At 45.4% G+C, this 22439-nt stretch overlaps 1 protein-coding gene and 1 long non-coding RNA gene across 3 annotated transcripts in view; one reads left to right on the top strand and one right to left on the bottom strand.

The window, feature by feature from the left end:
• The window catches only part of SLC24A3 (solute carrier family 24 member 3), a 491381-nt gene that overhangs the window by 257348 nt on the left and 211594 nt on the right, over positions 1–22439 (top strand). The window lies entirely within an intron of this gene.
• On the bottom strand, positions 428–15225 carry LOC144220070 (uncharacterized). Of its 2 annotated transcripts, none has more exons than XR_013331606.1 (3): positions 15005–15225; positions 10750–10888; positions 428–744 (listed from the first exon to the last, which is right to left on the bottom strand). It is a non-coding gene; the product is annotated as an uncharacterized LOC144220070 (long non-coding RNA). The 2 variants fall into 2 exon arrangements; XR_013331607.1 differs by lacking the exon at positions 428–744 and adding an exon at positions 9780–9856.

The following is a 22439-nucleotide window of genomic DNA, read 5'->3' as shown; positions in this document are numbered from 1 at the left end:
TCCCTGCTCTCCTCCCGCTTTCCCAGACCCAAGCCAGCCACTCACAGACAGGAAAGTGGGAGCCGTCTGCCCTTCCTTCCATGCTCTTTCTTGCTGCAGTTGCAGCTGGTTATGTGAATGCCCCCAGAGCCTCTTTTTGAGGAGCAATTGCTATAAATCCAAGATGCTAGCGGTTAATAATAAGTCTGAGCTTGCCTCAGATGCAAATCCTAGTCTTGATTAAAGATGGAAAAAGGCAGTCCTGCTGTTCCTACTGCTTAGCAAATGACTTCGCTTTTTCCCGCTGTGCAATATGAAACAGGAGCCTGAATGTAAAATGCAAAACTTTAACTCCTAGAAGGTAACATGGGAGAAAATCTAAGCAGCTTTGGGTTTGGTGCTAATTTCAGATAGGACTCCAAAAGCACCCTCCATGAAAAGCAGAAGATGGGAAGTTAGCTTTATTAAAATGAAAAACTTGGACTTGTTGAAAGACACCATTAAGAGAATAAAAAGACAAGCCACAGACTGGGAGAAAATCTTTGCAAAACACAGATGCGATACAGGGGTGTTACCCAAAATATGTAGAATTCTGTTAACATGCTGCTGGAGAGGGCTTGGGAGATGCTTGCAGACGGCAGCTTCAGAGGAAGAGGGAAACGCAGGGGAGAGTGAGTGGCCTTCACAGCAAGAAGAAAGGAGCAACCAGGGCTGTCATCGTCCACTTGTGGGAACCCAGAGCACAAAGAGTTCCAAAGGCAGCTCCTAGAGGAGGGATGCCAGCAGTTAATCCTCCTTTTCTCTGTTCGACTCTTCTGGGCACTATGCAGGATTTTAGGAACTGAGTTAGGCAGAAATGACAGTGCCAGGTAATTGCTCCTTTCCTTTCTGTGGATGAGGCCCCAGGGCGTCTGCTGGGGCATGGACCGGGGCACACACCCATGGAGTATATAGAACACTGTGGTAAGCACTGTGGTCCCCACTCAGTTGGCAGTTGAGTTGAGGGTTCTTATGTGGGTGGAAGTGAGCAGGGAAGATTGAAAAAGGAAGGTTTTTGGTTGGAAAAACGTGCTTGTGATGATACAACCAGGTGGGCCTCCCAAGGAGCTGCCCCCTATGGTGCTGAGGTAAAGGAGACCCAGTGGAAAGAAGAAGTTTGACAGGAAGCTGGCTGGACATGGGCTGGGGAAGCATGAGGAGGCCAAACGGTTCCAGACCTTCTGTCCTGAACCCGTGTGGGTGTTGCTGCCTTTGGCAGAAATGACAAATGCAGGAGAACGACACAGGTGTTTGCATCTGGAGGGACCTTCAGAGAACAGATTGCCAGTTCAGTTGAAGGCAAGTAAAATCCATAGAAAGGAATTTAAATAGCAGATAAATTAATCACCTGGAAGTATTTTTGAGTTACAGTTTCTCTTGTACAGTATTGTGTCTGTGCTAAAAGGACTCTGCAGGGAAAAAGCAATGCTTAAGTCAGAGTTAAGAATTATACAGGTGACATAGTTCTTGCATCAGAAAGTGTCTTCAGCCAACAGGTCAGTTTCCCCTTGGCCAAGGTGGTCTTGCCTGTGAGGAGAGTATCCCATGCCACATGCCTAAAAATCAAGTGTCTGTGACATCAGAATCAAGGCAAATGGCTTGATTATATTCTTCTCTGACAGTTTCTCCCATTTGCCAGCCTGATCCATGAATAAAGTATAAACTCTGCATACACTCTGTACTGTATGCATACTGTATATAATCTGTGTAGTGTAAAGCCATTTAGACTTGATGCCAAAAAAATTAAACTACTAATATTGCACTTTGAAGATTTTGGAAGTAAATGAAATAATGTGATTGTATTTTCACAAGAGACAGCCTTTAGCAAGAATAAAAAAAAAAAAAAACCCTAGAGAAACAGAATGCCCAGGTCTCTGGATATTAATTCCCTCCCTTGGAAGGCCTTCAGGAATCCCATCCATGAGGTCAGCAAGAAGTCCTCAGTCATTCTCGTTTATTGCCATCTGTCATCTTGATTATTTGTTGGGATTTCATTTAGTGATCTGAATCCAGAGATTGTCCGTCAGCATCAGGAGCCAGGGGATGACCTTGTATGGCTGCCTCTGATGCTGTCCCAGCCTTCCTGCATTTGATAAATGACACACCCCTCCTCCCACTCCTGGGAGAAATGAAGTACAGGCTCAGGGCCTTATCGATTTTCCATAACAACAGATGCATCTTTAGGACTCTATTTTTATTTCAGAAGTGGCCTTCTGGCCCGATTCAGGTCTGTAAATCAGCTGACAAAATGTATTGCTACTGTTCTTCCTGGCATGATCTTTTATGCCATGACTTTTTCTTATATGTGATGTGGAGAATATCCTTTGGGTTCAGGTACACCCCCTTCTTCATTGGAAAGCATTTCTGAACTTTAATTTCAAAGATGTTTTAGAGGGGAAATGAAAGGACCACAGCCCTTGATCCACTGTTGCTTGACAAGTCAGGCTCAGAAAGCTACAGTGTGCCCCAAATGTGACTGCACTCAGAGCGACCAGCTGCATTTCTTAGCCCAGTTGGGGTAAGGGTGAACATTTCCACCAGCAGGGCAGCGAGTTGCTCTAGAGCTTTTATGCTCTGTAAGAGCTGTCCATGGATAAGTTCAGACTTACCAGGTCATTCCCATTGTGTGACAAGGAACTGTAAACCATGAGTGTCTTGAGTGTGAGAACTAAACCAAGTTGATCTGTGTCCCCGGACATAGCCCCGTGCCTGGCACAATCAACTCCTGTTGGCTGGTTGAGGGAACAGGTGGCCTTGGTTGCCAGCACCAAATATCCTTAGGAAGCAAAGCACTGTTGATTCCCTGGCTGTAGAACATTCTGCTTCCTCCTTTAGAAAACCACTCTGCTGGGGCGCCTGGGTGGCTTAGTCGGTTAAGCGTCTGACTTTCGCTCGGGTCATGATCTCACGGTTCGTGGGTTTGAGCCCCGCGTCGGGCTCTGTGCTGACTGCCAGCTCAGAGCCTCGAGCCTGTTTCAGTCTGTGACTCCCTCTCTCTCTCTGACCCTCCCCTGCTCACGCTGTCTCTCTCTCTCTCTCCTAGAAATAAATAAAAACATTAAAAAAAAAAAAGAAAACCATTCTGCTGTCTTGGAACATGTTTTAGTCTTCTGAGGATGATGTGGCATTCCCTAGGCTTCTAACAGGCCCAGGCCAGGTTCACTGACTGGCTATCCCTGAGTGGAGAGATCAGAGTCCAGGGAGGGTCAGAGCTTGGGTTGCCTCATTATTCAATGGCTAACATAACTGCACATGGAGCTTCCTTTCTTGCCAGCATCTGATGGGTATAAGCGCCTTCCTCAGGAACGACTGACTTCAGGTAGGACCTCAGGTTAACTGCTTGTTGCCAGAGTCTTTCACTCTTGTCCATTTTGTGCACAACTCTTCTTGGCTTTCTAATTGTTCCACATCTATGTTTGTGGACCACCACCTCCTGACTGGCTTTCCTGACATCTCTTTTATGTGTTTCAAATGGCTCCTTTGCTCTCCGTTCTCACAGATATGAACAGAGAATGTTCCTATTCCTTTCTCTCAGTCTTAGCATGGGTTCCCCAAGGAGCAGACCCTGGGCTAAGATGCAAGTGCAGGAGGCCTGGGAGGTGAACTCAGGAAGAGCAGTGGGGAAGTGAGATAGGAAGGGAAGGAAATCAGTACAAGGCGTGTCAACGACCAGTTGGGTTCAGTCCCACTGGAGAGCTCTGGGAGGTGGTTTTTAACCTGCAGCTCCCAACTGTCATTGGCTGAGGCTGTCCCTGGGGCATTAACCCTCAGCTCTCCAGTCTGTTCCACTGTCCCAACTGCATAATGGGAGACAGCCTTCGGGTGGAGATTCTCAGGTTCTTCCTTGAGGACTATAAGTGCTCAGGGTGCACAGCTGGGATGTTAATGGGCACGAGCTACACTCAGGTTTTGAGGATCTTCAAGGAAAATTCTAAGGGGCTTTGGCTTCCATACCTGCTTGCTTCGTGGACTGGGGCAAGCAGCCCAAACTCTGTTGGATTCAATTCTCCCCTCAGAAAAACAAGGACAGTTGTGGTACACACTCATATCATGGTTGCCAAAACTGCAAAATGCATATAAAGAGCTTTCTCTGGCTAAGGAAGTTCAAAAACATTTTAGCCATTAATGGTGCCATTACCATACTTGTCTTTTGTTGATTGTTTCAGACTGAAATTTGCTCAGTGCACTGTGATAAGGTGTCTCCAAAAATATGCCTCAAGAAGTTGCAGTTACTAGGAGATAGGAAGCATGAGTGTCTGGCCTTAAGATTAGTGAGCTAGGGAAAGTCATTTCCCCTCTCTGGGCCCATTTTCTCATTCGGGAATTTGAGACTAGACAAGGGTTCTAATCACTGATGAGTCTATGGAATGATTATTCATGGAAGGCTGTGCTTTACTCCCCACAAGACTTTTCACCTCCCAAATTCATTTTCACACACCTTAGCAATGTTGCCTTGGGAACCATATTACATCATTGGACACACAGCTTCCTGAATTCTGCTTTTTTCAAAAAGAAAAAAATATGGTGCCCAGTTTGAGATACACTATTGTACTGCCTCATTAGGAACTGCTTGGTAGGTCACCTAGCAGATAGGTGGTGGAGTCCTTAGCTCTAGACTTGGTTCTGTGCCTTTGTCAGACAGCTAGTCCACTTAGCTCCTAAGCCCCTACTCACAGAGAGTCCAGAACATTCTATAGACCTCACACTCAGTTGCATGTGGGTCTTGGAGAAGGAAAGGTTCCCAAGAGGAACGTCAGCTTACCTGAGCTCCCTGGGTTAGTGGACTCAATCTGAGAGCTACATTTATTGTTTAGGAACATTTGTGTCATGGGAGACCTATCTTTCCTGGCACTAGGGCTCTGGTGCTCTTCTGGAAGGCTTTGACACAGCACAGCTGAATTTAGTAATGTAAGAATAATCCAGTAAAATTCAACAACTGAATATTGACTACCCTGTTTAATAAAAAGCATCTGAAAATACTTTGGGTTCTTTTTTTTTTTCTTAAATAGTTTATTGTCAAGTTGGTTTCCATATAACACCCAGTGCTCATCCCAACAAGTGCCCTCCCCCGATGCCCATCACCCCCTTTCCCTTCTCCCCCACCCCTACCAGCTCTCAGTTTGTTCTCAGCATCNGATTATTTATTTTTCAGGTGTGGAGTTTGGTGAGTTCCTTATAGATTCTGGATACTAGCCATTTGTCTGATATGTCATTTGCAGCTACCTTTTCCCATTCCATCAGTTGCCTATTAGTTTTCTTGATTGTTTCCTTTGCCATGCAGAAGCTTTTTATCTTGATGAGGTCGCAGTAGTTCATTTTTGCTCTTGATTCCCTTGCCTTTGGGGATGTGTCAAGTAAGAAATTGCTGTGGTTGAGGTCAAGGAGGGTTTTCCTGCTTTCTCTTCTAGGGTTTTGATGCACAAAAATAAACTCAAAATGGATAAAGGACCTGAATGTGAGACAGGAAACCATCAAAACCCTAGAAGTGAAAATACTTTGGGTTCTTGATGGAACATTCAAAATGCTTGCCTTTCCCACTTCTTACTATATGCTAGGACTTGTAAAATCTCTTGTTGCTGTATATTTACTGACAGAGCAGTCATTTATAGAGCACATTCAGGCTTTGTAAGGAGAGTTTGGGAGTCAAATATGAATGAGAAATAGCCCCTGCCTGTGAGGAGGGGCCAATCCAGGAAGAAACATATATTTGAGGCAACACTCTCAGGAGAAAGTATGACATGGCCACATTTTATCTGTAAGTGTGCACTAAGTATGTGAAAAGAGATATTAAAATGATAGGATTTATTGAACAGTTACTATGTGCTGGGCACTTGTTTTAGTACTTTATATACATTAGTGTTTAGCTTCACACAACTCTATGAAGTATAGGTGGCAATAGTCACAATGTTAGATGAGGAAATTGAGGCCCAACATTGCCCAGCTGGTAAGATGTGGAGTCAGAATGAGAAACCAGGAGATCTGGCTTCACACCTTACTGAAAATCCATCCAACCAATATGAAAAGAACCTGGTAGGGATAGAGGGGAGGGGCTGAGAGAGCTAGGTCTGGGGTGAGGGCATCAAGGGTCAGGAAAATTTGAGCCAACTCTGATTTTTCAGTTGGGTGCCTGGGGATTTAGAGGCCCTGCCAGTTCATAAGGTGGATACAGAATGAAAACCTAGTAGGTGGCTCTGAGATAGGAGAGAACGGATTAGGTCTGAGTTGGGGTAAGTGGTGTTAGTGGGATAGTGAGGAGAATCTCCAAGGGAGCTCACTGGAGAAGTCTGAAAAGTCAAGGCAGCATTTTGGTCCACCCAGAGATGGCCAGCGCGTGTTCACTGGGTGACCTTCCCACATGACCTTCTTCTCTGGAGAGGGCACTAAGCCCTGTTGTATTTGCTCTTGCCTTCACATATCTTCTCTGAGTTCTACACCTGTCTGTCACGCCCTCCTGGGAAGCTATACTCCACATGTCCAAACTGACCCCTTGACAGTCCCCCTGACATGGTCCTCCTCCTGGACCAGGCCAGAGGTGCACTCTCTCTCTGTGCACCCACCAATTGCTGAAGACAGAAACTTCGATGTCCTCCTAAAGCCAGCCTCTCCCTAACACCCTGTGTCATCCACTAGTGGTCACTGGGGCTTTATCTCCTCACGAGCTCTCAAATCTGGCTACAGGTCCTCCACAGGACCGCCAAGCACTTTTTTCTGTCACTTGGACTGTGCTGTAGGCCTCATGGCTTCAATCCCTTCCAGTGCTCTTTCCACACAATGGCCAGAGTGATCCTTCTGCACATTGAAGGTCATCATGCTCCCCATTTGAAAAATGCATAAATGACTTCCCATTGCTCCAAGGGTAAAGGGCAACACTTCTTTTATTTTATGCTTATTTATTTATTTTGAGAGAGAAAGATCATGAGTGGGGGAGGCACAGAGAGAGAGAGATTGAGAGAGAGAGAGAGAGAGAGAGAGAGAGAGAGAGAATCCCAAGCAGGCTCCACGCAAAGCACAGAGCCCAACACGAGGCTCAGACTCACCAACTGTGAGATTATGACGTGAGCCAAAACCAAGAGTCTGATGCTTAACCAACTGAGCCACCCAGGCGCTCCAGGGCAACACTTCTAACCTGGCCCACCTGGCCCACTTGGTCTACCTGGCATGCATGGTTTGGCACTTCCCTCTACACCTCACCTCTCTCAGCACACCCCTCCTTTTCTCCCCTCTAGCCCCACTATCCTTCTTGAATTGCACCAACACATGTTGGTCCCTCACGCCCACCCCAGCTTTTCTGGGCTTTCTGTCTTACCAGTTTTTCCTGTACTTATTTCCTGTTTCCCTCCTACTTCTTCCCTCCCTTCACAGGTACTTCAAGTCCAAGAGAGCATCTTCTTGTGTTCATGATAGTTGAAACTTTATATTCCTAATTGAAATTAAATTGTCAGTTACTAATCTCCCTGTACCTTAGTGCCTAGCAAATGGCAGGCACATAATAGGTGTTCAACAGATGTTACTTGAATGAATGAATGAATGAATGAATGAATGAATGAATGAATGAAGCAAGCAAGCAAGCAAGCCTGGGCAGTCTTACTTCTCTCCCATTTGGAGATTGTTTTTACCTTCTGTGAGGACAGAACCCATACCTTGCTGAAATGTTCTGGACAATAAGAACTCTTCTGCTGAGGTATTTCCTCCAGCCCCTGACCTCAGAGATCAGGAAGGACCCTTGGGCAGAGTTTAAGGACATGGCTCAGCCAGTGCAAGGCTCTGCAACTCTGTGGCTCTGCACTGAGTGGAATCACAGAGTTTATGATTCAACATGAACACCACCTTAGCAGACAGAAAGTGCGCTGGGTTACATCAAGGCAGCGTGATATTCCTGGGGTCCTCCCCTCTTTGAAGAATGGCAGACCTAGCCTGGCCTTCTGGTTGAACCCATGTGTCAGCACACTGTCTCCACTGCAAGGCTCAAGGCTCTGCAGCAAGAAATTACCTACTAATGATTCGCTTGTTTGCTTGTAATTAATGACTACTGAGGGCAGGCAAATCAGGGCCAGTGATCAGTCCTGATTCATTGATCAAAATGTCTCACTGACCAGGGACTCCAGGAAGCACCTGCACTCGAGTCACCAATAATTCTCTTCCTACCCACACAGCAGGGGTTGACATTTAACAAGCAGAAGCTCCCTGGCGGACTTTTGACTGAGCCTGGCTTTCCAAAGCAGTGGGAAAGGGGACTGAAAAGGAAAAAGAGTTATTTGCAGTTGAAACAAAAGAAAAAGAAATTCCAGAGGCAGCCAGCCTAGGATGCTGGACACAGAATTTGGCTATCACATTTTAGTGGCTTGTGGGACTATGTGTATATGGTTTAACCAAACCTAAATGTAGGGTTTGGAGTATTTTTGGCAGGATCTTAAGGGTAGGTAGCATTTTTACTAGCTTTACCAGCCAGCTGTTTGTCTTGCCTCTGAGGTTAAATGATGTTCCCAGTGCCCTAAGGAGCTGCCTCCTTTGTGTGTGCACCAGGGTCCCTGCAACAGTGAGCAGGAGAGAAGTCTGTGGTCAGCATGGTCAGGGGGCCTGGCCAAGTGCCGTGACACACAGCTGCTGTGTCAGGAACTTTGGGAGGAGCTTTCTCTGCTCAGAACCCAGCCTTTCAAAATTACCAGGCCAGGTTGAGTCCACACTGTTAGGGCTGGTTCTGGCTTTATTCTCAGGTCACCTTAGAAGGCAAAACCCCAAGAGTATGGTAGGGAGCTTGGGATTCAGTGGTGGGCTTAACGACTGAAGACAGAGACTTCCTGGAAACTGAGGCCCTAGGGGGTACTTAAGGGTCAACTGGAGAAGGTGTGTTCGAGATGGTCTCCAGAAGAAGGTGTGTGAAAGGGAGAGAAAGAGCGCCATCCAGGTGGCTAGAACAAGAACCTTTGTCTCATTCTATTTTTCCCAAACTGGGCTGCCTTCCATATTTGGGGTCAGCTCCTGTGGGCAAGCCATCAAAGACTTTGGATAATAGACTCTGTTGCCTGCAAGGGGTCTGGTGTAGGCAGGTGCAAGGACTGGGGCAATGGTGGGGAGGAGTTTGAAGGGGGCAGTGACTGGGTGTGTAACAGAGTTGGCACTCAGAGGCAGCCATGGTCAAGATTTGTCTTTGCCATGGACACTGCCTTTTTGGATGGAGGTTAAAGGTACAGACACTGGGATCAGTTAAACCTGGGATTGAGTTCTGGCTCCAGGTCCTTGAACACAGTCACTTAAGTGTCTAAACCGCAGTCTTATTCATCTATGAAGTGGGGAAAATAGTAAGGATACATTCTTCATAGAGGAGTTTGGAAGATCCATTAGATAAATTTGGAGAATTAACTATTTTCTTACAATCTCTCTTTGGCATCTCCCATAGAACCAAGTGCTTGGAACACAAGAGATGCCAAAGATTCTTCTTGGATTGAATTAAATGCTTGGGAATGTGATAAGAAGTCTCTGAGCCTGCGGGCATCACCGCCATTGGGAATCCTCCTAGTGTCCACCCAGAGCCACAAGGGGGTTCTGTCTGCTCCGTCTTCATCCCCTCTTTTCCTTTCTTAGTTCATTGTTTTCATTTTCAACATTCCTTTGTTCCTCACTACACTTTGACTAAATCTGATCGTTTTTCCTTGCATCAGAATCAGTACTTCTGAATAATACTAGTGGGGCCAACAGTAGCACTTTTAAGTTTCCAAATCAGAAAATGTCTTTTATAGGTTAGGAAACTGAGGCTCAGAGGAGACCCACGACTCACCATGGTGAACCCAGAGCTCTCTGGAGAACTGGATCCAGCTTGTGGCACAGTTGGGCATCAGTACTAGAAGACATCAAGAAGTTCCATCTTGGGGCGCCTGGATGGCTCAGTCGGTTAAGCATCTGCCTCTTGATTTCTGCTCAGGTCATGATCTCACGGTTCATGAGACTGAGCCCCACATGTGCTCTGTGCTGATAGTGTGGAGACTGCTTGAGATACTCTCTCTTTCTCTGTCCCTCCCCCACTCACACTCTCTCTGTCTCCCAAAATAAGTAAATAAACTTTAAGAAAAAAAAAGTTCCATCTTGAGTCAGTCACAGCCACTAAACCTAGTCAGTCACTGAGTGGAAAAGAGGAAGGACAAAGATCTGTACACCACACCAACTTCCCAGTGAATTTATAGGGTGAGACATAGCTACTGAATTCTAGAAATACTTGCTGATCCCCAAGGTGCTGATACTACCCTGAGGTCACAAAGCTCTGTTCCAAGCCTCTCAGAATGATGTCTCTTCGTGGTTAGCTGCCACTTCAATTTGGTTGTCAAAGTCCCTGCAGAGTTTTGTTTTGTTTGTTTTTCCCTGATGAGGCTAGATATGTGGGTTATTTCCTTCTTTGAATCTAGGCTAAATTGGGGGATGAATCCATAACCCTCTCTGCATGTTGATTGTCACTGTAGCCCAAACAGACCCTATGTCCTTATACCCCCTTCTCCAGAGACCGATGGGGATGGGAAGACATCACCAAGGGAGACTTTCATATACTAAGCAAGAGAAATTAGCATGATCTGGGTAATGTGACTGCTCCTATTTACTCTGGCTTCCGTCCCACAGATACAGCTGGAATCATGGGACCTCAGGCAGTGCTTAGTTCCCTCCTCTGGGCCAAACAGAGGCCAGAGAGCAAGTGCTTTGGAGCACTGAGCTGGACCTCTAACCTCAGCTCTGTTCCCTGCTCACCTCTGAGGATTGATTGCACCTCCTCCTTCCTGCCTTGAGCACTCCCAGGCCTAGTTGGAGAAGTTATTCAGGAGTCTTGACATAGGATCCTGGTTTTTGGTTAGAGAATTTCATGGGTTGGATTCTGTTCTGCATCATCCTGCAATGCAATGAAGAATTACTAGACTCTCAGTCCCATTCACAGGGACTAATAAGTAAAGGTGCAGGCTTCTTTCTCAACAGGATTGACCCATTGACTCTGTGAGCTTTTTATTTTCTCAGTGTATTTACTTACATAAACATTCATGTTTCGGAATCCTTAGTTAAGGTTATAGGTTTTGGGGCGCCTGGATGGCATAGTCGGTTAAGTGTCTTGACTTCGGCTCAGGTCATGATTTCACAGTTTTTGAGTTTGAGCCCTGCACTGGGGGCTCTCTTCAGAGCCCACTTCAAATGCTCTGTCCCCCTCTCCCCCAGCCTACCCCTCATGCATGCTCTTTCTCTTTCGCTGTCTCTCTTTCAAAAATAAAAATAAACATTAAACAAAAAGGTTTTAATGGCAAGTGTTGCACTTTATTTTATATTATTTTAATTACAGTCACAGAGAAATCATGACTATATTATTACGTGGTACATGACTCAAGAAAATTAAGTAAATTCCATAGTAATATATTCTACATAGACTCAATTCCTCTGTTTTCACTTAGTAATTTACATTTACTGAACACCTAAAGTTTGGTAGTTATATTCTAAACATGTACATATTTTTCTCTGTTATAAATTTTCCCCCCAACTTAATTTTTCAAAGGAGCTCAAGGGTCTTTGGAAGCAAAGTAAAAGTGTAGTGTTGTTCCAGGATTCTATTAGCCAGAAACCACTATTCAAAGACACCAGGGTACTTGTCAGTAGAGTTTTAACTTGTTGAGTTTAATAGTGGCCTTAAGGATCTGTGGGTCCTAAACTGTCTTTTGAGCATGGAAAAAAATCAAATTATGTCCAGAAAAGTGTTAGGGACGAGTGTACTTTATAACATGTGGTCTTTTTATTTGGTGGCCTGTATGTTAGCACATGGTAGGTAGCTCTCTCTCTGGAATATGCCACTCCCTTTTCTATCCTGAGTAATAGAATTTAATGTTGCCCCGTTTTCTTTCTGAATCCAACACTAGCTCATGGAACCTTTGTGTAGAAGGTAGTAGGGAATGTCTTTGGGAATAAAGTTTCTATCATTTGTGTGTGTGCATGTGATGCTGAATTCCTATATTTTTCCTAACTTATAAACTTCCGAAGACTGCCAGGGATCATGGAAGCCACACTACCTGATCATCAGTGGCCCGTTCACTCAGACTGTCCTCTTGACCTCAGAGGCCACCTGTCCGCCCATCTGTCCCCATGGACAGTAGTGAAACGGAACTCAACCTTCAGCCCAGGGTAGCACCTCTCCCACTCACAGCTCATGGCCATGTGGGAATTGAGAAAATGGCTCCTGATCCACTTCTTCAGGACATAAAGTCTTCTCAGACTCATGAGAAAGCTGGCAGTTGAAAAATGTCTCCTGATACTCACTCCATCCTACTCCATTCACAAAGCCTGAGAGAGGCGAGTCAGAGCCTAAGGGCCCTTGAGTTTGTTACTGAACTACTGGTTTTCTGGGGAAAAGATGTCTAGGTGTTATCATCTGCATAATTAACTGCTTTTTATTAAAAAAAGGTTCAAGAACATCATATTTATTTATTTAAAAATATTTATTAGAGAGAGAGGCAGAGAAGAGAGAGAGGGATGCAGAGAATCGCAAGCAGGCCCCATGCTGCCAACTCAGAGCCCAAAGTGGGGCTCGAGCTCCATGAACCATGAGATCATGACCTGAGCCAAAACCAAGAGTCAGATGCTTAACCAACTGAGCCACCCAGGCTCCCCAAGAACATCATATTTAAACAACTGATAAAGTCTGGAAGTCTGATAAAAGACAGTAATGTTTCAGTGATTAACACAGTCAGAGGTGTAAGATTTGGAGGGTAGGGTGAAGATTTTACTGAAGACACTGGTGTTGAAAATGAACATTGTGTTTTGGTTTGGTTGTTCCACAACCCACTTTCCATGCCTCCTTTCCTGAAGGACACAGATTGCCTGGGCTCTTTGCACAAAATAATATGCGATCTGCCTCGAGGGGATTCAGGGACTTAATCTTCTCGCCCTTGCTCATTGCCTTCCCTCAGAAGTGTTAGAAATGTGCTTCTGCAGATGTTACATAGGCGAATGACTGGCTCTGGGATAGAAGATTCTCTCTGTCCTCCACTCCCTAGTGGCAGTCATGTCACTGCCACTTTTAAAATTTGGATTATCTTTGCTTTGCTTTTCAATGAGCAGAAACCGTGTTTTTCATATTTTAAAATGTGGAGCTTCTGGGGTGCCTGGTGGCTCAGACAGTTAAGTGTCCGACTTCGGCTCAGGTCATGATCTTGCTGTTCGTGGGTTCAAGCCCCGTGTTGGGCTCTGTGCTGACTGCCAGCTCAGAGCCTGGAACCTGTTTCAGATTCTGTGTCTCCCTCTCTCTCTGGCCCTGCTCTCTCTCTCTCTCTCAGAAATAAATAAAACATTAAAAAAATTAAAATATAATTTTATTATTATATTAAATAAATATTTAAAAGAAATATTAAAAGAAAATAAATGTGGAACTTCAGAAAAATTCAGCTTTGCCTTTTCCCCACTTCTCATACATTAATAACTCTGTTATGTTAATAATCCTTTGAAGCACATGTACTTGGCCCCGCTGTTCCTTAGGGAGAATGTGTCCTCACTGCCAGCCTTGTACTTGGATGCCGGGGATACCACCACCAACTGCCTTCCCTCACGTCCCCTACCTGAGCTGGGTGGGGCCCCAGGAAAGGAGAGAGAGCAGTTAACTTCTCCATTCCTTCCTTCCTTCCTTCCTTCCTTCCTTCCTTCCTTCCTTCCTTCCTTCCTCCCTCCCTCCCTCCCTCCCTCCCTTCCTCCCTCCTTCCTTCTTCCCTCCCTCCTTCCCTCCTTCCTTCCTTCCCTCCTTCCTTATAGTTATCCTGCTTCCTGTCTATGTTCCCAGTCCCTTCAGTGCTCCCTTCCCCAGCACCGCTGCCTCATGTGCCACATTCCTGAATTGGCTAAGGTAACTGTCTTCCATGCCCACAGTAGTAACCTCACTCACTGCGGACCTCTGACCCTTAAATTCTGAGGCCAAACTGTTCATACTTTAGCTGCTTACATCCCATAGTTACATATTGGCCATGGACAATTATTTTCTTTATATTTTTCTTAAACTCACTTTCAAAATATTTTTTTTTACTCCTAACAAGAATTTTTTTTTATTTTACTAAATCCCAATGGCAACTTTCCCAACTTTGTAGAGAACAAGATTCCCCAAATATATAGAGTTAGAAATGTATTTGCATACTAAAAATCCCTGTAAGATGGTTAATTGTCCCTTTCTGTGGATATATCCCATTATAGTCACTTACTCCTGAATCATTCCAGTGCACAAACAAGAAAATTCATTTGTGGTCGAGAAGATGAAAAGCAGTCATGGACAAGCGTCTGTATATACATTTACAGTAATCATGTATGTGCACTGCTCTTCTTAATCTGTTTCTAAATTGTAGCAGCAGAACAAGATTGCACAATAAACACTGTTGCTTAAACATATACACCCAGACACCCGGGAATACCCTGACAGTACAAATTTGGGTAAATTTTAGTGCTCATAAGAAACAAACAAACAAACAAAAAAGGTTTCAATAACACTGCCAATGCAGAATTAAAGAATTTATTTTTAAAGGTGCTTTCACAATGAAATCTGGCCATGTGTAGCAACATGGATGGACCTTGAGGGTGTTATGCTGAGCGAAATAAGTCAGGCAGAGAAGGACAAATATCATATGTTTGCACGTATAGGAGGATTAGGAGGAACTTGACGGAGGAACAAGGGGGAGAAGAAGGGCAGAAATGGTGGGGGAAAGGGAGAGAAGCAAACCATGAGAGACTCTTGAATGCTGACAAAAACTGAGGACTGATGGATGTGGGGGGAGGGGGGGATGGGCATGGAGGAGGACACTTGTGGGGATGAGCACTGAGTGTTATGTGGAAACTAATTTGACAATAAACTATTAAAAAAAAAAGGTGCTTTCATATACCATTTATAAACGAACAGAGGTATTTTATGGTAACATTCAAATAAGCATTATATAACTATTGACATAGTTTGTTCTTGTGTGGCCCAGTATCATCTCATGTATCCCCAAAAACATACCAAGCATTTCTGCTGCAAGTTCTTTGTTCATAGGGTTCTATCCAACCACAGGATGGACCTCAGCAGCCCCATAGCGGAGCAGTTACGAGTATGTTATTCCTTATCTTTCCAATAATGTTTGATACTTTTGATTGCCAGTGTCTGACCCCAGGTAGAGAATTATTCTGGATGCTGTGGTTGTTTGTTGGGCTGGCAGGTAGCTCTTGGAATTAAATGGTTGGTTCTGGCCTCATCACCATGGTGACAGGAATCAACACCAAGTGACCAGCTGGGTGGGGAAGCTATACATGGGGGAGTTATTTCTTTGTCTACATCACAGTAACTCTGATTCCTATCCCCTGAGTGGGTCACACCAGCAGTCACCACCTCAGATCCCACCTCTGACATCTTAGTTGAGAGGACCTGAAAACCATGGAACATGGAGGCATGGGATGCACTGATGTATTAAAAAACAACAACAACAACAACAAGGGGCGCCTGGGTGGCTCAGTCGGTTAAGCGTCTGACTTCGGCTCAGGTCATGATCTCACGTTTTGTGGGTTTGAGCCCCGCATCGGGCTCTGTGCTGACAGCTAGCTCAGAGCCTGGAGCCTGTTTCAGATTCTGTGTCTCCCTCTCTCTCTGACCCTCCCCCATTTGTGCTGTCTCTCTCTCTCTCTCTCAGAAATAAATTAAAAAAGTTTAAAAAAATAAAGCAAGAAGGGGGTACCTTGGTGGCTCAAATGAGTTAAGCATCCAACTCTTGGTTTCAGCTCAGGTTATGATTTCATGGTTTAGTGAGTTTGAGCCCCACATCAGTCTCTACGCTGATAACTGCACAGTCTGCTTGAGATTCTCTGTCTCTGTCTCTTTGCTCCTCCCCTACTCGTGCACGCACACGTGTGCACTCTTTCTCTCTCGCTCTGAAAATAAATAAACTTAAAAATTTTTATTTAATTTAATTAAAAAATGAAATTTTAAAAAATATTAAAAAAGAGAAAGATAAGCAAACAGGGTAAGCATTGCCTGTTTACTTAGTGAACACAGTGCCTGGAGCAGAGCAGTGATTCCAAAATTTTTATTGAATGAATAAACCAAGTACTAAAACCATTCCTTATAATAGTCAGGCGTTCACTCCTTCACCAGCATTTGCTATTTTCTGCACTCTTCCAGACCAGGTTGAGGATAAAAGAGTAAAAGAATCTGGAAATGGGAAGTGCTGTTGGAATGTAATGTGAGTGGCGAGGGCGGGGAGGGGAAGAGGGAGAGGTTTGGGGAGTTCTTGGGGAAGGGGGGCCAATAAGAAAATGGGAACACCAGGGAGGGGTCAGGAGCCGGTGAGAGGAGCACGCCTGCCATACCAACTGCATGCTCATGTGCCACCCTCCGATTCCCAAAACACTGAAATGTGGCTGATTAGGGAGAGGCTGCAGGCAGTCCACTGTGCTGCTGGCCTCTCTGGGTCTTCACAAGAGACCTGATTTGTGGGGAAAATGCTTGCTGTACACTGTATCTCTTGGCTGTTGCTCCCTTGGCCTGGCTTGCTGCATTCCAAGTTAAAATAGCTCACGCTCCTTCCGGGTGGGAACTAGCAGCCTCCCCAGGGCCTGGGGTGTAGATCTGCATAGAGGGAGAGAAAATTCTCCGCTGCTGATCTTCCTTTTGACAGGCATCTGTCTGTGCCTCTCACCCTCTGCCATTAGGCCTTCACGTGACAGCAGAGATGCCAACTGTGTTATCTGAATATATAGACCCAGAGTTGCCCATCTGCTGTCCCTCCCACTCAAAACAATTATGCTTGTGGAAGACGTTTAAAGCATTTTTCATCCTTGAAGGAGAGCAGTACCTTCCTCCAGCTGGGAGCCCTGTGGTCAAGAAGCCCTCCTGTGGTGATAGGGCTCTGTCTTCAAGAGCTACAAAATTAGCCCAGGAAAGCTTTGTAAACCTGAATCTTTGGGGCATCGCAACAAGGATGCCTGGTTTCATCCAAACTCATTACCTTCCAAGTGACAGAATCATCTGGGAAATAAATTTCTTATTAAAATATAAAACCTTCCCAGAATCCATCTGCAAACTTCAAAGGGAGGTTTGGGGGAAGGAAATCCTACCCAATTTTAACTATTCCACGGATGTTTGCAGGGGGGTTGGAGGGAAGGAAAATTGTTCTGTGGTGCCAAATCTGAATCTGGTTCTGTGCTATGGGTCAGTTTCCAGGGCACACTATCTGGGCGGCAACTTTTCTCAGACCCGGGCCTTAACTTGGAACAGAAAGAGCTAGAACCCCTGGTCCAGCTCTGGGCTACAGTGATTTGGAGGGATTAAGAGGCAGAACTTGCTCAGGCCAGCCTGAGTGCTCAGGGACTCTCATTTCTCAGCTGGTGTACATCTTCCATTTCAGTGAGATGCCCCATTCCCTTGGAATCTTATGGACAAAAGCCAGCCCAAGGGGCTGTTTCAGATGGGAGTCCCCAAGACAGAGGTCCTTGTACAGTGGATTTATTGCTCGAGAGTTCTCAGGAGAAACGGGAGCAAGAGACGCAGGATTAGGCAGGAAGACAAGTCAGCAAAGCTGTGTTCTCAGCCGCAGACTGGTCTCAGCCTGATCCCACGGGACCATGGTGCATGAATAGCAGCATGGAGCTGTCCCAACTTGAGGCAGGACATTGGCTGCACCTCACTCTTGGCATGAAGACTTAATCTTCAAGGCATTTAGGGTGAGGTATCAGGCATTCACCCAAAGCAATTCTCTGGAGAATGCACATGGAGCCATTAGCTGAAGGCATTCTCAGCACTGGGTGGCGGGTGCACCAGCCCAGTGAAGGAAATCCTGAGCAGGAATCAAACTGTCCACTTCAGTGGTATACAGTCACCCTATTGTGCTGCTTGACTTCACACAGAAGGTGTGATCAAACCAACAAGCTTTTGTTACCTTCACAAGGCAGCGCCACCATCAGTCTGTGAGATTCACTTCCCTGTCCAAGCCATTATACCGTAGCAGGTTTTAGACATGTTTTATAGAGGGTTGGGGAGGGGAGTGGATGCATAAGCTAGCGCATAGCCGGTCAGACATTATTGCTTTCCCCAGCATACAGCACCACCAGCCATGGACATAGCCCCTCAGCTATTCAGCCAGGCTTGTTAAAAATGCGGGCATAAAAAGAGCTGATTTCATCCATTTTATGGCTGTCTAGTTCCCCCCAGGAAAGGCAAGGTTGCCCAGAATGTGTGTGGTCCATACCTTTTGTGTGGAAGATGTTTTCAAGACTTTATTCCCTTGAACGTGCCTAGTCTTGCCCCTGACCATTACTTACGTTTCTTGCCTTTCCTCAAGCTCTTGCCTTACTGTTAGCTCGAAATGGTCACAAAAATTCCAGGCTTTTCCATTCTCCAACCCAACCTGCCACTTTCTTTCATACCTTGAGGCTCTAATGCCCAGCTCCTCCACAGCACCCCAGATTTGGGGCTGGGTCTTCTGTTGTCACCTGAGTCTGTGTCCACTTCCAGTGGACCAAGATATAACCACAGGTTCTATTCTTTTGACTATTTGGATCAGAGCTTTCTGGTAACAACAGTTTTTTAAAAATGACCTGACAGGAGAACACAGAAACGTCTGGAATGTGTTCAAGACCAGTGAAAACTCTGTAGGAAGACAATCTCACTGCTGCCTCTTGATTGTGACCAGTCAGATATCCTCCTGGGACACCCCTGGCTCCCATCGCCTGGCACTAGGGATGGAAATTTTGGCCATAGGTAGTTGTTTCCAGGGCTTCTCCATTCTCTGCCTCACCCCTGTCCTACTCCCCTTCTTGCTGACAATTTCCCAGAGGAAGGCCCATCTAGCATCATTTTGCCCTAAACCCCAGCCAGCTCATCTCCATGCAGCAAGAACCTGTAGGCATGCTGGAATCTCATTAGAAAGAAATGCAGGTCCACTGAGCTCAAATAGACCCCCTAGGAACTGACAGGCTGATGAGTGATGTATGTGACTTGTTTGAGACTGTCTTTTGAAGGGAGAGTGTGCAATACTGTCCCCATAGAACAAGTTACTGCCCACCACCCACCCTCCAGCCTCCACTCATGTGGTCTGGATCCCAATCTCTGTGGTGATTTAGTGCAGGATTCCTTTGGGATGATCAAGGGAATGTTTGTGGAAGAAGCAGCATTTGTGTGGTTCCTGGGTTAGCCTGGGTTCCCAGAAGCTGAGCCTGGCATGAGCGTTCATGCAAAAGTGATTTTGAAAGTGCTCCCTGGAAAAACTGGTAGAGAGTGAGAGGTAGGACCAAGGAAGAAGGAGAGAGGGGAAGGATGCCGTGTCAAGCATAAACTTGCAGCAGCCACATTAGCTCCAGGGAGCCCTAGGTGCTGGCTTGTCAGATGTGAAAGCATTCAGGAAGGGACAGGAGGAAAATGGCAAAGGGATCTGCAGCCAGGGGCTCAAAGCATGGACACTGCTTCACTTTCTTCTAGCAACTTCCAGAGGAGTTAACAGGAGGATTAACCCCCAGGACAGTTCTTCCCCAGTATCTAAACCTCACTCTGTTGTAAGTTGGGATCTCTTGGGAATCCTGATAGCAACTCTGTTCTGCCTTTAACCCTGTGGGTCCCAGCACACCAAGAAGATACTGGGGTACCAACATCTCATGACCTTAAAATGTGTAAATGATAAGGTGGGGGCTGCAGGGCACAGATAGAGTTGCTGCAAAAGGTTCCAGCATGCTTTGCATCAGGATTTATCTTAGGTAATAGGAGAATGTGAGTTTACCCCTAGTTTATTTTCAGCCTGTAAGACATGTCAAGATGCAAGTAGACATTTCTAGCACTTAAATAAGGCAGAACTCTGAACCAGTTCCTTTTGGGTGGAAGGGGTACGAATCCATTTTGTCTAAGTAGGAAGCCCTAGATGGAGAAAGCTATCCACCACAAGGTCCGCAGTGGACCAGAATTCCAACGCATGCCAAAGTTATGTTCTATAGCCCCAGGCTTAGTAAATGTCTAATCAGGAAAACTGGCCAATTTTAGTCTTGGGTCCCATTCTGGGTTCTAATTCACCATGAAATTTAATGCAATCCCATGTGCTTTCTTAGATTCTGGGTGAAGTCTTTTCCTTTGGGAAAAAACAAAACAAAACAAAACAAAAACAAAGCTAGGTTTTGCATAAGCACGTGCTTGCTTTCTCTGAGCCTCGGTGAAAACGTGGCTACTAGGGTGCAGTAGAAAGGGCACTTGACTTAGATCTGGCCCCAGGATCATTCTTGCTTTGTGAGCTAGACCTCAGTGCCCCCCCCTTTTTTTTTTAAATGTTTTATTTATTTCTAGGAGAGAGAGAGACAGCATGAGCAGGGGAGGGTCAGAGAGAGAGGGAGTCACAGACTGAAACAGGCTCCAGGCTCTGAGCTGGCAGTCAGCACAGAGCCCAACGCGGGGCTCGAACCCACGAACCGCGAGATCATGACCCAAGCGAAAGTCACCCAGGCGCCCCTAGACCTCAGTGCCCCTTCTGCAAAGCAGAGCTCTGGGAATAGCCATGAGCATTAGGAAAGATCATGTAAGGGAAATGGTGATAGTTTAACACATTAGTACCTCTTACTTTTTCTCCTGAAGAACTTGGCTGTTCATTCAAGGAGAAACACATTGAACAGTACCCACCCCATTAGAACAGGAAATGGCTTTGCTCCTTCCCACCCCCACACCTTTGTCTCTGCTTCCTGTACACGTGGAATGCTTCCTCTGTAGGTATGTAAGCCCTTCCTTCTTTGAGGCTCCACATATCTGACTCACCCATGCAGTCTTCACTGCTCTGGCTCATGCTGATATTTTTCTTCCTGACCCCAAGTACCATTCACTGTCTGATTCATGTTAATATAGATAAAGAATTGTTGTAAATGTGGCCATAGATGTAGTTCTCACTTTCAGATAGAGGTAAGTAGTGGCAGATTGCATCTTCCAAAGTGGTCACAGTGATAAACGAAAGGATCAAGTGCTCTTCCAGAATCTTGTTCCTCCCCCTTGAAGTCTGCTATACCTTAGTAACCACCCTCTGTGTGACTTCCCAGGCTAGATTATAAAAGACCATGCAACTTCCTCCTCTGGCTTTCTGTTTTGAAACTTGTGCCTTGTAGCTCTGAGCCACCATCTGAGAAGTCCTCATGCCAGAGAGACCCCGAGGAAAGACCATGTGGAGAAACTACACTGAAACAGAAAGAGAGGTCAAGGAGCCCAAGCAGATCCAGCCTCCCAGGTGTTTGAGAGTCCCCAACTCAGGTGTCAGAAAGGCAGTGAGTAGGAATCACATTTCCAGTTCCAAATGCTAAGTCATCGCAATTGTCTGAGAAGCCAACTAAGGGCTATTTACCCCCCAGAAATGTAAAAGAAGTTCTGTTGCCTTAAACCACTACTTTTTGGAATAGTCATTATGCAGCAATAAGCATGTATATGATACATATATGTGTATAAATATATATACACATATAGATAGATGTGTGTGCACATACATACATACTTGTTTGGGGGGTAGAGCCTGCCTTTTACAATCCTCCAACTTGTGTGTTTGTGTACCTAACTCTTGCTTCTTCAATGGGTCTATAAACTCCACGAGAGCAAGGCTATGTTGTATACTTCCTAGTTATCCTGGCCAGAGTTAGAGCAGCCTGGCAAATGTAACCACTGCATTGTGCATCTTTGAATGAAATTGACAAGGAAACATCTGTGCGCACATCTGTGTCCCTGAAAAGCATGCTATCCTTCACAGGATGCAACTGTGATCATGAAGAAATCAGAGTCTCTTTGGTACTTGAATCTTTCTCAAAGGAACCCTGTATCTTTGGAAAGAACCATTCGCCTGAAATCACTGAGAGTAAGCCACTCAATTTTATTCTGTGTCATAGACTCAGGGAAAGAAAACACTGCTCTCACCAGCCCTTCCACCTACAGGCACTTGACAGCCAACCCTTGGAGGTGAGGAGGCAGGACCTTGTTTCCTCAGTGCAGGACCCCCGTGGGATTTGTAGCTTCCATCTTCAGACTGAAAAATAGCCCCTTTGCCTGTCTCCTTATCTTAATGTTACCTAGGAGATTGAAGGTTTTTTATGCAGATAACCATGACAGTCTGGTCCTGCTTATTTGAGCTATGACAAGAAAACTTAAACATTGGAGTCTCTCATAGGATAATAAAGTTATTTGTATTCCTCCCTGAAACTACAACAAAACCATGTTTCTCAAACATCAAAAGGGTCATTCTTAAGAGAATTATTTTAATAGATTTGTCCTTAGATCTATATGAAATGCCCTGAAATTCAATGCTTATGTGAGAAGAGATGGGAGGAAGTAATAATGTGAACTCTTCCTGCCTTTGAAAATCCGCTAAGTCCTTTTACCCACCCATTGCACGAACTCACTCTCCAAGCAGATCAGGTGAGCTGCATGCCACCATCTTTGAGTATATGTGAAACGTGTCTTT

The sequence above is a fragment of the Crocuta crocuta genome, unplaced genomic scaffold, assembly GCF_008692635.1.
Source record: "Crocuta crocuta isolate KB4526 unplaced genomic scaffold, BGI_CrCroc_1.0 scaffold209, whole genome shotgun sequence".
In the NCBI taxonomy this organism is placed as follows: Eukaryota; Metazoa; Chordata; class Mammalia; order Carnivora; family Hyaenidae; genus Crocuta; species Crocuta crocuta.
The sequence above is the reverse complement of the archived record's forward strand: the minus strand, read 5'-3'. Positions and strand labels throughout refer to the sequence as shown.